This window comes from Zootoca vivipara, chromosome 10 (genome assembly GCF_963506605.1).
Source record: "Zootoca vivipara chromosome 10, rZooViv1.1, whole genome shotgun sequence".
NCBI classification, from domain to species: domain Eukaryota; kingdom Metazoa; phylum Chordata; class Lepidosauria; order Squamata; family Lacertidae; genus Zootoca; species Zootoca vivipara.
The window spans coordinates 54,766,766-54,783,501 of NC_083285.1; positions in this window are offsets into that span (position 1 = coordinate 54,766,766).

A 16,736-nucleotide genomic window follows, 5' to 3' on the forward strand; every position below is an offset into this window, starting at 1 on the left:
TTTTAAATTAGGCTGTCAGCTGACTCAAGACTGTATTCCCCTTTGTCGTTATTCTGAATTGCCCTTGCTTCTCCCATCCTCTCTGCCCACTATGTGAAAGGGGCTGCTGCTCCAGCAGCATATTAAACTGCTTTTCTGTGGGTTAGGGGAACCCAGGCACCATTCCCTAAATATCTGTATGTGATGCATGGCTTTTCAAGAGCTGCGTCTTACATGAGAAAGAAGACTTTTCTCAAGCAGGGCCCAAAGGAAAGAAAAGGCGTCCATTCATATGGTAATCCTCAGCGAGCTTGCCTCCCCTTTGCTCTGTTTGCTTGTCTGAATTAAACAAGCATTGCTTCATCGGTTCCTGAAGTAAGTGTCAGATTGAGGTCGAAAGAGCTGCTGGAAAGCAGGACTGCTGAGGCTGGAGAGGTTGTTTATAGACCACCTAAGGTGACCCAAGCCGGCTCCCTCTTGTTTGTTTGTTTGTTTGTTTTGTTCCCTTTGGCTTCGAGTGGTGTGGAAATGAAGTAGAAGCGCTACTACATTTCAAATGCTGGAAACTTTCAAGGACTCTGGGCTGGAACCCAGCATGGCTGCAAGTGTCAAAAGGCTGAATGTGAAACCGGGGGCCCTCTGCCAAGGGTTTACTACTACTGTTGCAGATGGCGAGGTAAACATAAACTCAGATCCAAGAAGCTTGGACTTGGTTTGTGTATAGCAGAGGAGGTAGTGTCAGCAGACAATCTGGAGACCGATACAGAGATACACACACACAGAGGGAGAGAGAGAGAGAGAGGAGAGAGAGTATTCCATGGTGGGGCCCAAAGCATGCCAGGGTGCTGGTAAGAACCACCTGGTGAAAGTAAGTCAGATCCAGTCTCTGAGTTAACTTCAGGAAACATGACTAAAGATACATACACTCCAGGTGGTGGCTTCAGACTATTACTATCCTGTGGGTGGGATGCTGGAGCACTTTGCACAATTCAAGTGGAGTAAAGACAACCTGTTTGTTGAGCATTCATGCTGATTTCCTTGCATAGCTTCAGGCTTTATGGAGAATTTGTTCTGATTTGTTTGCAGGGCAGTTATATGCCAATGAGCATTTGTCCTGCATTCATTCTGATTTGCTTGCAGGTTGTGTTATAAGAATTTTGATATATCATAAAACATGTGTTATAAGAATTTTGAGGTCATATCTATATATATATAATAATTGTTCATAAAACATGTACATGAATGTACAGGCACATGTCTGAAGCAGCACAGGAAGACAGGCCTTTCTGACACCATTTTGACTCTCTCTCTGACCAGGTGTTCCTCTGCAAGGAAGAAGTGGGGTGGGGGGAACCTTCTCATTGTCTCAGGAATTAAAGTGATAATCCCTGGCATCCTGATACCTGACTGCCAGACAAAAGGGTGTGATTAACTTGGCTGGGAAACAGGGAAATGTAAATATCTCTCAATTTTGTTGATTAGGTTTTGGGGGGCAGGGGGCAGGGTCCAGACTGCTCAGATTACTGCCACCAGACCTCCCCTTTCATGATGTACCTATGATGAATCTAGGGAGGGGGGTCTTGGGCTACACCCCTTCTGTGACATATGGATGATGCTTCTGGGGGGTGGGCTGAAACCAATTTCAAATTTCTTTTTAAGGGCAAGACATCTTTGTTTGGGGTTCCTTCCTTGTTCTCCTGTGTGAGAGGAAGGACCCTGTTGCAACAGCAAAAATAAAAGTGCCTTGCTTCGTACGTCCTGGTTTGGTCTCTGTTATTTGGTGGGCAGGAGACGCTTAAATTTGTCTGCTTGCCTGGATCCTTGAGCTCTCCCTGGGTCAAGATCCATTTCTCTGGGTTCATAGGAACCAGCTTAAATTTTACAACAATTTGGCGACCACTTCGGGGACCCAGTTTTGCCTTGAGCTCCGGGTTCACTGAGGAAGGGGAGCCCAGCGCGCCCTTGCCTCTTTTGCAGGGGGGTAAACCAACCTCAGGACCCGAGGCACTTGGTAGTAATTGAGAGTCCAAGCGGGACCCCCAGGACGAAGCAACGTTTAAAGGGACAAGGCTGTTTTTTTTTCAGGAACCAGTTGGAAGCTGGAGACAACGGGATTCGACTGAAAGGATCGGTCGTGAGTATTAAAAGGGGACACCTTGGGTGAGCTAAGAACCACAGCAACTAAAAATCTATTTCTCCACTTGGACTATCCTTTTCTACTCTCCTCTTTGGACCTTAGTTGCAGCAAGGCTGCCAGGCACAGTTACAAGGTAGAACTGAGGTCCAGGGCAACAGTCTTTACGTTAAACGCAGAGCTCAGAAAGACTGTCCCAGCTCCCTTCTGCCAAACTGAGCAGAAGTCTGAGCAAACTGTCGCTTTTCTACCAATCTGGGAATCTGGCTATCCCAGCTCTGTTTCCTATTCCTCTGCTCTTAATCTTCGGGTGAAGACGCCCCCCTGCCATGGCGACCTTTGTTAGGTATGACCCATGACCAGAGATTGCAAGTGCGCCCGTTCCTTTCCTACTACTCTGTATCTCTGTATTCCTCAGTTCCGACCTGACATTGCGTAGGCAAGCGTTCAGTAGGATATGAGTCTAGTGTGTAAGAGGCAGGGAAGTTGCTGTGGAACCCTCAGGCAATTGATGACCAGTGGGAGGGTTCCAATAGGGTTTTAGCTGCACCAGGCCGCCTAGTAGTTAGTGCACGCGAACGGCAGGCAGGAACACCACTAGGACGTGGGGGTGAGTCATAGACTCGGGAAGTTAAGAGTGTCCAGGAACAGGGTCGGGGACCCGAACTGCAGTATAAAAAGGCTTAAGTAAAATGGGTGCAACCCACTCTAAGGAATTCCTTTCCCAGACTCCCAACCGAGGCAAAGCACAACTGAGGCTTGGCTCCGGTAAGGACTTTGAGGATGAAAGTCCACTCCAATTCGTTCTCTTAAATTGGCACGAAATCCCCGGGGCGGACAAGCTTGAAGGGAACCAATTGCAAAAACTTTGTAAGAAAAAAACACTGGGTCCGCTTTACTATGGACCACCCAGATGAGGGGAAATGGCTACCAGGAGGTTCCTTTAACATACAGTGAATCTCCGCTTTAAAATTAACCCTGGTGAACTCTGAATGAGAAAAGTTTTGTGAGGAATCCTACAAAGTATGTTATGGTATAAAATTATATATGTTTGCATGTTACATGTTGTCTGTGTTGTCTGTGAAGTGTATGTGCGTCTGATCCTTGTGTCTGCTATAGTTCATTGTTCCCCTTAAAGTAAATGAGAGATATAATCCAGGTTTAGGAAATTAGGGGTTTGTGTAAAATTTGGCCATGACACCCACAGACTGCCTTTTTTAAAGCATGCATAGTTTAAAATAATATAATAATAAGGCAAGCTTGCTTAAATAATCTTATGTAAGGGCTTGATCAACCCAAAAACAATGGCAAATATTTAAAAGAGTGGAGGTAGTGTGTAAAGGTTTGTTTTAAAGAGGCTGTAGAAGGCCATTTTTTCCTCTCCAAAAGTAAAAAGAGGGGGCAGGATGAAGGAAAATAAGAGTAGTAAGTTTGAAAATGCTTGCTCAATGCTTTGAAAATATTTTGAAACTTGAAAATGTTCACTTCATGAGGTGTGCAAATGTTTGTTATTGAGAGAGGCTCTAAAAGGGAGTCTTCCTCCAAGTGACTAGAGGAATATTGACTAAAGGAAAATTGAACAGCTATTCCTATAAAGGTGAATTGTTTGTCAAAAGTAGAGCTTCCTTAGCCAGGAATTGTCTATCTGAGTCTAGTTTTAACTTCAATTGTGTTGGGCTCCTGATATCACCTCTTAAGGAAAAAAACTCATCTGCTAAAGGGTTCTATATAAAGTTGGTATTTTCATTCAAATCTTGTGAATCCTGTATCTTAGAGGGTTAGACTAAATGACCTCAGGGTCCCTTCTAACCCCCATTTTAGAGCTATGTGAAAGGCAATGTGTCTGATGTGGTGATGGGTTGAAATTCAGCCCAGCTCTGCTTTCTGGCAAGGAAAGATTATTGGTTTTCAGAGTTGGAACAAGAGTGTAATTGTTGTTTTTGTGGAGTGATTATATAAGTTTTTATCACTTTCTCTATTAAGGGTTAAAGTTTAAGCACATATGAAAGTCTTGAACATTTCCCAATCTTTCTCTAGAGAGTAAAAGTGGGGTGTATGTGCATACCTACCCCTTTCTGTACAGAAAGGGGGAGCGGGAAGGGAAAAGGGAGATTGTAACCTTGAAAATGTTTGTTTGTGAACTCATAATATTTAAGGTCTGTGTCACAAGGGAGCCATGTGCTCTGTATGTAATGTTTCACCATGTGACTATGGAATATGGTGTTCCTTCTAGGGAAATGTTATTAAAAGTAGAGGATCCATAGCCAGCAAATGTCTATCTGAGTCACTTTAACCTTGATTCAAATGGACAGAATGGTTTTAGTAAGGAAGTAAATTCCCTCTTAAACTGTTTATCCAATCTTAAGGTTTGCTAAAGGCTTCTATATAACGTTGGTACTTTTAATCTTCCCCTTCCTTATTTTTCCCTTAGTACACACATGTGCTTCCGTGATAGGGCATAGCCTGTGTTTCCTTCCCAGTCAGGCGTCTGTACTCAAATGTATGTGTATCCTAAGGGCAGTGATAGTGTTGAGATCCCCATATTTCAGAAGGGGTGGACTAGATTACTCAAGATCCCTTCCAACCCTTTCCAAACTTGCAAAAAGGAGGGAGAGAAAATGTGTTTGTAAGCACTGAAAAGTGAGTTTCTGTGTAAAATCTAACCCTATTTTAAAATCTACTCTTTCCCCTTCCCTTCCTTTATTCAGATGGTAATTTTGTCAAGAGGTGCAGCACTTTAAAAAATGGTACAATAGACTGCCGAATCATGAACTCTGTACATGCACAGAGGCTATGTCAGCTTGAAGAGGAAAATAGAGGAGAAAAATGAGGTTTTAACTAAGGGGCGAAAAGGTTATAATCTGCTCATGAAATATTATTCAAATTTCTTAATGTAAAGCTTTGAACCACTGAGGGAAAACAACCTCATGTGTGTTACTGGTCCATCAAGGTTAAGTGGTTGCCAAGTTCCAAAAATCTTAACATGCCAGATTCTTTCCACAGGTATAAATAGCAGAGTACTACTATAAGTCTGTCTCTTGAGTAGTTTATAAATTAATTAAGAGGTTCAAGGTTATGCTTTGCACATGAAACTTAAATTTAAATTTCCTTATGTAAAAATAAATAGATAAAGAACCATTGAGAACCATCAACTGTTTAGAAGCTGCCAATTCCAGTTCAACATGCAAAACTCTGTACATTTTAGGAACATTTCCTGACTGATTTTCACATGAAATAATTTTCCCTTTCCAGCAGAATACTGAGATTCAGGGTGTGGAGAAATTCTTTCAGAACCTTAATGCAAAATTATCTCCCAATGGGGGGGGGGGACGCCACCTAAACAAGCCCCTCCACACTTGGAAATTCATAGAAAATTGCTGTCTACCAGTTGACAGACTATGCAAACAAAAGGCTCCATTTCTTTCCTAGCAGGTACTCAGGATGGATACTTATCTCCCATTTGCATTTCACCCCGAAGCATTACCCTATGTTAATATAACCCTCCCTTTTCTAATGTACCAATGATTGAGTGTTTTGCCAATTCTTTTCTTCCACAGCAAAAAAAAAAAAAAAAAAAAGTGAGGAGTGAGGAGATACAAACAGTAATTTCATTTCTCTTTGGCGCTTCTCTTTAGCTTATAAATAATCTGCTTCCATTTATTATATCAGTTTTTCCATTATGTCTATGAAATTATTCTAACAATAACCAGGTAAAAATTGTTGTGTGAGTGGTAATCTAAATTTTATTTTGTTTTATTTTTGTATCTTTTTTTTTTTTGGTATTTCTACTTTTTCTTTCTGTACATACAAATGTAGCATCTAAGTCATTCTTTCCTGTAAATAATAATAATAATAATCCCTTTCAAACAAGATACATGAACCTCAAAGAGAATTCAGAACCACATAAGGAAAATGTTAATAACTTATCGATTGTGTCCTAATTAACAAAATTTTTGTCCTTTGTTTCCTCCACAGCCAAACTAGGTGAAGTAAATTAAACTGACTGAGTAGACAATAACAGCAGTAATTAAATAACTATGATCTTATATTATTTGCAGCTCCCCAAGAAGAAATTTCTAGAATATTCTCCCCTTTCTTGACTATTTATCACTATTATTTTTTAACTAATTATATCTTCAGGCCCCAACCCCCTGCAGGCCTATTTTCAAAAGGATGTTTTACAGGAAACCAAATTGACATTTTATCTCTTTGATCACAACCTAAGAAGGAGGACCTAGAAAGCTATAACGTTTCAGCAAGGTTTAGAAGTGCTGTTATAGAAGTACTGTTAACTTCCTCCCAGTGACTCGAAGGCAGACAAGAAAACCCCCTTGTTGGAGATACATGCAAAAGCAGCAAGAATTATCTCAAGTTCACCTGATTGCCTCAAGATATACAAATGGCGTATAATTAATAATTTGAAGGTTTTGTGCATTATGTGTTATATAGGAATACTGAACTGTGTCAAATGACTTTGGGACAAAGGGGGAAAGTGAATTGCAAGGACATTCTCTCTCCTTGACCTCAAGACTCTGTGCCCTAGGATTTAAAAGCAGCCGGAATTGTCTCAAGATCATGATGGCCTCAAGACATACAACTGATATATAATTATTAGGTCTTATGTTGCGTGATATTCGACAGAAACATTGAACTATGTCTGACAGTATGTTATTTCCACAAGGAGGGGGAGGTGAACCAATTTTGTGTTTAATTGTTGGGTTTTTTTTAAAAAAAAAAAAATGTATAGTGTCCCAATGTTTTTTTTTTTGTATTATTGCCATGCATTGTATGCCTTTTAAAGGATCAGGATATTGCATAGTTCAGTATTTAGATTAGATCAACTTATGACCACATTTTCTTGTCCCACCTGGCACTCTGCAGTGTGCCAACCTTCTCTACACATTTTTTAAATTTGTTTTTACTCATTTTACCAAGAATAAGCTCCAAGATCCATGAAACACCAGATAAATGAAGGTATTTATGTCTTGATTTAACAGGAATGATCCCTTTTAGAGTTAAATTTGACTAATTTGGACATGTTTTATGGGGCTGTATAAATTTTAATTTGGCTTCAGTTCTAATTGGGCAAGTGTATCCAAGGTGCAAGTAGCTTTCTTCCTTTAAGAGCAACTGGGCAACTCCCTACAGTGCAAGGCCAGAGCCTATAATAAAGGCCCATAGAAAGCCCAAGGCAAAGGCATCTCTCTCATGACATGTCCAAACCTGTGGCAGCTATGGTGAGTGCCAGGCGACATGGTCAATATGAAAGCCCTAAGGGGATTCACCAGGGATTGTTGCTGTTGTGCCACGTTGGAGGTGTGCAACCAGAGGAGAGCTAGCTTTTGACACCTGAGAACACACAAAAGGGTAAACAAGCAAACTGCACTTTCCAGTCAATATTGGTGGACCATCCTGTTAAGTGTAATACATAGACCATTTTTGAGAAATGCTTCTCCCAAAGTACTAAAACAACACATCTGGTTATTCTTTTGTGGGGCAACAATTTTTAAGAAAAATTATAGCCCCAAATGGGGAATTGTTATAAGAATTTTGAGGTCATATCTATATATATATAATAATTGTTCATAAAACATGTACATGAATGTACAGGCACATGTCTGAAGCAGCACAGGAAGACAGGCCTTTCTGACACCATTTTGACTCTCTCTCTGACCAGGTGTTCCTCTGCAAGGAAGAAGTGGGGTGGGGGGAACCTTCTCATTGTCTCAGGAATTAAAGTGATAATCCCTGGCATCCTGATACCTGACTGCCAGACAAAAGGGTGTGATTAACTTGGCTGGGAAACAGGGAAATGTAAATATCTCTCAATTTTGTTGATTAGGTTTTGGGGGGCAGGGGGCAGGGTCCAGACTGCTCAGATTACTGCCACCAGACCTCCCCTTTCATGATGTACCTATGATGAATCTAGGGAGGGGGGTCTTGGGCTACACCCCTTCTGTGACATATGGATGATGCTTCTGGGGGGTGGGCTGAAACCAATTTCAAATTTCTTTTTAAGGGCAAGACATCTTTGTTTGGGGTTCCTTCCTTGTTCTCCTGTGTGAGAGGAAGGACCCTGTTGCAACAGCAAAAATAAAAGTGCCTTGCTTCGTACGTCCTGGTTTGGTCTCTGTTATTTGGTGGGCAGGAGACGCTTAAATTTGTCTGCTTGCCTGGATCCTTGAGCTCTCCCTGGGTCAAGATCCATTTCTCTGGGTTCATAGGAACCAGCTTAAATTTTACAACACATGTACATGAATGTACAGAAACATGTCTGAAGCAGCACAGGAAGACAGGCCTGACTGACACCATTTTGACTCTCTCTCTCTCTGACCAGGTGTTCCTCTGCAAGGAAGAAGGGGGGTGGGGGGAACCTTCTCATTGTCTCAGGAATTAAAGTGATAATCCCTGGCATCCTGATACCTGGGTGCCAGACAAAAGGGTGTGATTAACTTGGCTGGGAAACAGGGAAATGTAAATATCTCTCTCTTTTGTTGATTAGGTTTGGGGGGCAGGGGGCAGGGTCCAGAATGCTCAGATTACTGCCACCAGACCTCCCCTTTCATGATGTACCTATGATGAATCTAGGGAGGGCGGTCTTGGGCTACACCCCTTCTGTGACATATGGATGATGCTTCTGGGGGGTGGGCTGAAACCAATTTCAAATTTCTTTTTAAGGGCAGGACACCTTTGTTTGGGGTTCCTTCCTTGTTCTCCTGCGTGAGAGGAAGGACCCTGTTGCAACAGTTTTTTTTTATTCTTTAATAAACTGTACTTTGCTTTTGACAGCCTTAGTTTGGTCTCTGTCATTCTATGGCCAGCGGCAACATCGTGCCTGCTTGCCTGGATCCTTGGGCTCTCCCTGGGTCAGGATCCATTTCTCTGGGTTCATAGGAACCAGCTTAAATTTTACTTCAGTTGTTTATGTGTCAGAAGCCAGACAAATATGTCAACAGGGCAAAACCAAAAAAACAACAAGAGAAACAGGGACAGGGAAAATGGGAACTGTACCCAGTAAACAGGGACTCCTGGGGCACATACGTAGACATGAATTTCAGTATTCCCATTAAAATATAGGTCTGAACCAAGATTCTTAACCTGGATGAGAATTAGGATTATGACCTAGAAGAGCGGAATAAAGCTCACAAGCTAAAGCAAGACAAGGGCGCAATATCACATACAAGCTTTATTACTTAAAGGGGAGAGTTATGTCAATTCAGATGAATCCATGGACAACCTCTGCTGGAACAGTGTCATGATTTCTGGCCACCATTTAAAGTTGTGTCTCTCAAGAGCATTCCTGGGAGTTAATTCACCTTAAAGCTCAGGAATTTGCAAATTGAACCCTTCTGTGCCAAATAGCTCTGAGTCAGTCCAACTGTGGGTAACAAACTGAATAGTAAATGAGATAATGCTAGTCATGATCTCTTTTCCAGTTACGAACAACATAATGCTTGATTTATTTCATCATGCTCAGATGTGGGACAGGGTGGGGGCATGGGAAGACTTTCCTGTCAGTATAATTATCTGTTCATCTCACATAGCTCCATTGTTGCAACTCGTTTTAAAAAATAAATAAGATAAGATGTTTGCTTTTGTTGACCAATAAATATTAAATTACAAACTTTATCACAACAGTTCATATTAAATGTTGCAGGGAGGTAAATTTAGATGACACTTTCTAGTGATGGACACAATCCAAGGAACTGCAAAGAAAGCTCCAAATGCCTAGCAGAGCTTATGACTTTTTTCTTTTTCCAATTTCCCTGCAATTGAACAGATTACTTTTAAATGGAATAATTAAAAATGCAGTTTGCTGCACTGTGTTTTCTAGGCAATGGTGGGGAGAGGAGGTGCTGCTGTTCTAAAGTTTTGCTAGACATGAACAAGTTCTTGCGCACAGCAAAAGGACTCCTCTGAATTTTGGCAGGCAGTTGCAAATCCACCTGGGATGTTATAGCGCAGGAGTGGGCAACTTCAGGCTTGCAGAACCTACTTTATATTTTACTAGAATCCTGATATTCACCAACCAGAGCCAGATGTAAAAGGCATGCTCTTAGAATAAAAAAAAACTATGAGCCCAGGAATTTATGTTAAGTGCCAGAACCAAACTGAGCTCATAGTCCTCCCCCACAAAAACCACTCCTGATTACAGCTACCACCACCTGCTTTCTTCATCAGAAATACTTGGCAGTCTTCTTTATTTTACCCAGATATCTGCCAGTAGATCTTTATCTAACTTCTGCCCACCTGTGGTGTAGTAATGGGTAAAATTAAATTAAAAATCAATGGAAATGTGTGGGCATGTTTTTTAAGTAGTGGGTAAAATGATGGACAAGGATAGGGAAGAAGACCAAGAATGAAATCCCCATGCAGCCATGCAGCTCACTAGGGGATGATGCTGGCCTGGTCATAATATGATGCTGGCTTTAAGATGACTTCCGATAAACTAAAGGAGGAAAAAGTTAACAGTGGTTATTAGCCATCTACTATCTCCACAGCTACCTCCTGCCAACCTAGCAGTTTGAAAGCATGTCAAAGTGCAAGTAGATAAATAAGTACCACTCCAGCGGGAAGGTAAACGGTGTTTCCGTGTGCTGCTCTAGTTTGCCAGAAGTGGCTTAGTCATGCTGGCCACATTACCTGGAAGCTGTCTTGAGGACAAACGCCGGCTCCCTCGGCCTATAGAGCGAGATGAGCGCCGCAACCCCAGAGTCGTCCGTGACTGAACCTAATGGTCAGGGGTACCTTTACCTTTACCTCTACAGCAGTATGTCTCTGAATACCAGTTGCTGAAACTCACAAGTGGGGAGAGAACAGTTACACTCAGTTCCTGTTTCTGGGTTTCCCACAGTCATCTGGTTGGCCACTGTGGGAGCAAATGGGTTAGGGGTGGATATCTGGGATAATAAACAATGGAGGAAAGGTTTTTGTAGTACACTGTACTGCCAGGGACAAACAATTTGTTTTACTGTGTTGCAATCAGCAAATCTATCCACAATCACCCCAAGGAGGAGTTCATGGATTCCAAAAGTGGGCGATACTGGTCTGGTACCAGCATGCCTGAATCATCATTGTCAGAAGAGTCTTCCTTTTAAATTGAATCATCTGATGTCATATTACTTTATCTGATGTTGAAAGTGGCCTGCAGAGTGTGGGCTAGATTTGTATTTAGGCTTTAAGATATTGAGAGTTTTGTTTTCTAGTGTACGGGAAGATGCGTTTGAGCAGTTAAAGGAAAGGGCACTGGGGACTGTTTGGGATTATTGCATTAGAGACTATTGCTAATAGGAAGGAATCTGCCATGAGAGTATGACATACATAAAGGAGAAATCACTGGGGTAATTTGGAAAATGGCTGACAAATGCTTGTGGAATGCAGGGCTCTATTTGTTGAATAAGAGCTTTTGATGTTCCTTTCTCATGGCATCATAAAAGCTGTCAGTGCTCAGATTAGGTAACTTTCCTAAACCCAACGTCTGTCACCATCTAACAGATAAGGATCTTATGTTCCATGTATTGTGTTTCCTGTTTCTGCAGTTACATTGTTGTTTGTCTCATGACACTTTGACCACTATGCTCTAGTCTATATGTAGGAAAAAGAGTAAGATAAACAATTTTTTTAAAAAATCTAATTGATTCAGTAATATTTTTTTTCAGCCAGTGATAATATTTTTTTTCAGCCAGTGATTAAAAGGTGGGGCTGGGGTGAAGCCTATCATAGTCTGTGACTGATGTCTATATTATTCATAGAGAAGGCCAAAGTGTCACAGGTCAAGTGCCTCTCCCTTGTCTCCCATTTATCTGGTAAATTTTGTATGTTATTTATGCACTGTGGTGCCAGCAAGTGTGAAAAAGTAGCTGGGTTAAAAAATGAACAAAAACCTTCAAGCTTCAGCCAAACAAACAAACAAAATGGAGGAAAACGACTGCTATGCCCTTTGGCTATGATTTTATTACTTTTGTCAGTATTACAAATGTCCTCCAGATATACATGGAATGGATAGCTTTGGAGAGATATGTTGTGATATTGGTGAATACAAAGGAGAGAAATTGGGGAGCATGTATTGGTGCATATACGGGTGTTCCATTGTGTACACACCATACATTTAAAACATTTTTAAAATACTTGGCCTCAACCTAAGAAGTCTGGGAACTGTAGTTTACCCCTCACAGAGCTGCAATGCCCAGCACTCTTAATATGGTAAAGTCCCCAGGATTCTTGGTGTGTGTGTGTGTGTGTGTGTGTGTGTGTGTGTGTGTACTTAAATGTATGGTGTGTACATAGCCTTCATTTAGCTGACCATAGCTATTGATCTCTAGTTGTGTGTTTGTTTATTTGCATACCCAGAAGAGACAGAGACAAACTTCTAGTTTAACTCAGCCCTGCATGCCATTGCCCTGATTACTCTTTTTAGCCTGGAATTCCTCCTAGGAATGATTGATTAGGAAATGTAATTGACTGTGCCCCACCCCTAAACACTCCCTCAGGGTGACTTACCCAGTTTCCTATATCTGCACTCCTCCGGTATTTCAGCAAACTCCATCCAATAGTTAAATTGTCTAAAACCCTGTCTAAGCCTTGTTGTTACTTCAGACTACTACAGCACAACTAGCTATCTTCTGCTTCCTATTCCTACAAACCATGAGCAGGACTGTCCACTTATCTAGTGACTAAATTTGTTCAGGAATCTAGCGAGCGGCTTTGTAAAAACTTTTTGGAAGTCCAAGCAGGTAACACCTACCAGATTGCTCCTATCTACATATTTGAGGCTTGACACTTGTGAAGACTTCTAAAATGTTGGCAAAAGCCACACTGATTAACCCTCAGGAAGTCTTGTTCTTCTGTGTGTTTTAACAGTTTGAGGCTAAGCTTTAAAAATGAATTTTACCAAATTATCTGGAATGGAAGCTAGGCTGACAGGTCTGTAATGGCATAACTTTGCCAACCATCCTGTGACATTGTGATCAGGGATCAGAGGTTTGCACCTCTGATGTTACCTGCTCATTGTTGTTACTGCAAGCCTACTGCTGTAAATCTCAGTCAGCCCAGGGTTCTCTCACGCACAAGGCTATAGAAAATGAATGAGATTAGCTCTAGGGGCTGAGAAGAGAGATAAAAAGAGATGAGATATTAGCACAGAAGATCTTTTCTCCAGATTATCCTGCAGCAAAGCATAAATTGAAAAAAAGATCAAAGTGATTATGAAAAGGAGTGGTGCAGAAAATTAAAGGCTAGGATTCGTTCAACTTTTTTCTTTGCTGATAGAGAGGAAAGGAATCAGGATTTTCACATATGCTATTCAAACGATTTTCTGGGGCCATAAGTATATTCAAAGCCACCTGATATAATAGTTCAGAGAAGCAGGTTTGAGCATAGCCAGTTGCTTGAGAGACTGCCAAGGAACCCCATACTATGGTCTCCTTGGAGGAAAAAGTAGGATAGAAATGTCATATTTGGTTGTGAAGTACCGTGCAGACAGATGCAGTGGTGTATTTGTTTGCGTATTTCATTCATGCTGACATTTTTACATGTATAGCATTTGACAGGATGTTTGCCCTGCAGACAAGAATGAAACAGCCTTATTGTATTTGACATAATATTTTTTTAAAAATCATATTTGCTGTCAAATCCTTTAATGAGTAATCTCAGTATTGCTATTTGACAAGTGCAGTTGCTGAAAACTGAACACTGAAATGCAAAATCGCTAGTTTCGGGGAAGTTGTTCAGAGATCAGGGGCTCCATTTACAATTCTATGGCTTCACCCAAAAGCAAAGTGGTGCCCAACCTGGTGATTAAAGCGGGTTGCTTCAGTCCAAAACAGAGAAAAGAGGAGATAGGGGAACATCTAACTACTTTAAATTAATCCAAATTTTCAGGGCTTGATGAGCTGCACCCAAGGGTACTAGAGCAGGCATGTCCAACTCCCATGAGATTGTGATCTATTCTCACTATAAAAAAACTGTCAGTGATCTACTCATTGGAGGAAGGAAGACCCAAAATTGTTGAGCTTTATTTGGGGAGCCAAAGTTGTTGGGCTTCTATTGAGGTGCATTCACCAAAGTTGTTGAGCTTTTTTGTTTTTTTGTTTCTTTTTGGGGTGATCAATCAATCAACCAGGATTGACCAGGGATGCCCCACAATCAACCAGTCAACCAGTAGATCGCAATCAGCAGCTTGGACATACCTGTACTAGAAGGATTGCAAGCTTGGTGGATCAGGGGAATGCTGTAGATGTATATTAATTTCAGTAAAGCTTTTGACAAAGTCCCCCATGATATTCTTGTGAAGAAGCTGGTAAAATGTGGGCTGGAAGAGGTAACTGTTAGGTGGATTAGTAGCTGCTTGAACCAAAAGAGTTTGCTTTTAAAACTGAACTCACCCACTGCTTCCTTCATTTTGAATGACTAGGTCAGTTTTGAGTGGATAATAATAATAATAATAATAACCATGAGGGAGGAAAACACAGGGGTCAGACTGAATCCAACCCAAAGGCAAGGACCCCGTGAGGAGCCTCGCTGCGGCAGTCTACACCCGCTGGAGTTTCTGGGTCAGCTTCAAGGGCAGCCCCGCGTAGAGCGAGTTACAATAATCAAGCCTGGAGGTGATCGTCGCATGGATCACTGTGGCCAGATCAGGGTGAGAAAGGTAAGGGACCAACTGCTTAATACGGTGGAGATGGAAAAATGCCACCTGCGCCTCCATGGAAAGGGATGCGTCAAAGATTATACCCAAACTCTTGACAGAAGGCGCTGGCACTAATTGAGCCCCTGCAAGAGATGGGAGTTGGCCCCCTAACCCCATGTCGTCCGGACCCAGCCAGAGGACCTCTGTCTTCGAAGGATTTAGCTTCAACCGGCTCCAACGTAGCCATCCAGCCACAGCTTCCAAGCACTTGGTTAGTGTGTCCGGGGCCGAGGCAGGGACAACTCACAACTGCTGCCATCTGGTCTAGATAAGCCTTCAAAAAAAGTTCTAGTTACAGGTAGGTAGCCGTGTTGGTCTGCCGTAGTTGAAACAAAATAAAAAAAATTCCTTCCATTAGCACCTCAGAGACCAACTAATTTTGTCATTGGTATGAGCTTTCGTGTGGTTATCTGAAGAAGTGTGCATGCACACGAAAGCTCATACCAATGACAAACTTAGTTGGTCTCTTAGGTGCTACTGGAATGAATTTTTTTTATTTTGTTTCTTTAAAAAATGGAAATGGCCAATTAAAGTTATCCCCATCCTCCACCCTGCTGGTTTCTACAAGGGCAACAATGAGCTCAATATGGAGGAGGAGGAGGCTGACAGCCAGTGCCACTGCTCAGACTGGTTGTTAGTACAAAGACAGGCAGGTGAAGAAGGCTGGCTGAAGGCAGATTTACTGTGGGGCAGCGCCCCATTTACCCCACTGACACCACTGTCTGCAATGTGGGAAAGAGGGGGAGAGGACATACAAACAAGTCTTGAATTGCAGGATTGAATTGCCTTGTGGTGAATCTTTCATAACCTAGCTGAAGAGCCCAGATCCTTTTCATCTTCCATGTGGTTTGAAGAGATCAGTGCTGCAGATCTGCTCCATGAAAATGCAAGGAACACTATGCTCATTTTACTTTTCACAAATCTAGGGTATTAGTTTTTGCATCTCTGCTCCATTTTATTTGAACTTAGGGAGAGGGAATCACATGGAGGGGTACTTTTAACATATTCAGAAAGGAAAATCCTGCCACATTGCCAATTAGTTAGCTTTTATCAAGAAAGAGCAGTTAAATCATCACGACGTGGCAAAATTATTATAGCAAACTAAATGGAAATAATCAATGCAAAATTAAGCTCTGCTCTACTGTGGGGTCAAAGCAGGATAAAGCAGACTATGCTGAAGGAAGTTGGGAGTTGTCTCTTCTGCAAGTATTGCCCTAGGGCCTAGGTAGGCAGTCTGAAAATTTTACAGGCAGAAAGTCTGAAATTCATTTCTATAGCTTCACGTGTTCCTTACTCTGTGTTCCTTCCTGGTGTAATTTAGAGGCTTCTGCATATCCCTGTGTTTGGCATCATGGATAAGTCTGCAAAGGTAGGTTTAAACAATATAAGGAGCTGCCTCACTCTTATATTGGTGAGTCACCAGTCCATGTATGCCAGTGCAAGACATCTTCGAAAGAACCATACCTTTTGAGCTAATTCAGTATAGGTTCTGAAAGAGATACAACAAGAGAAATAAATTCTGCAATTCAAGATTTGACTTTTCTGACTGTCAGAAATTTCCCAAGGACTCAGGCTAGGGATGGAGGAGAAAGTCGACAGAGTTCACATTTAAAAGCAAAGCTACCTAATTTGCACCTTCCGAAAGAATACCGTATTTTTCGCTCCATAAGATGCACTTTTTTCCTCCTAAAAAGTAAGGGGAAATGTCTGTGTATCTTATGGAGCGAGTGCATAGCTGCCAAGTTTTCCCTTTTCTCGCGAGGAAGCCTATTCAGCATAATGGAAAATCCCTGAAAAAAAGGGATAACTTGGCAGCTATGAGCGAGTGTGTGGTCCCTGGAGCCAAATTGCCTAGGGGCAAAAAGCAGATTGTGCTTTTTTTTTTTAGAAAGAGCAAAAGGCTAACAAGAGGGAAAGAGGGGTGTTGAAAAGAAG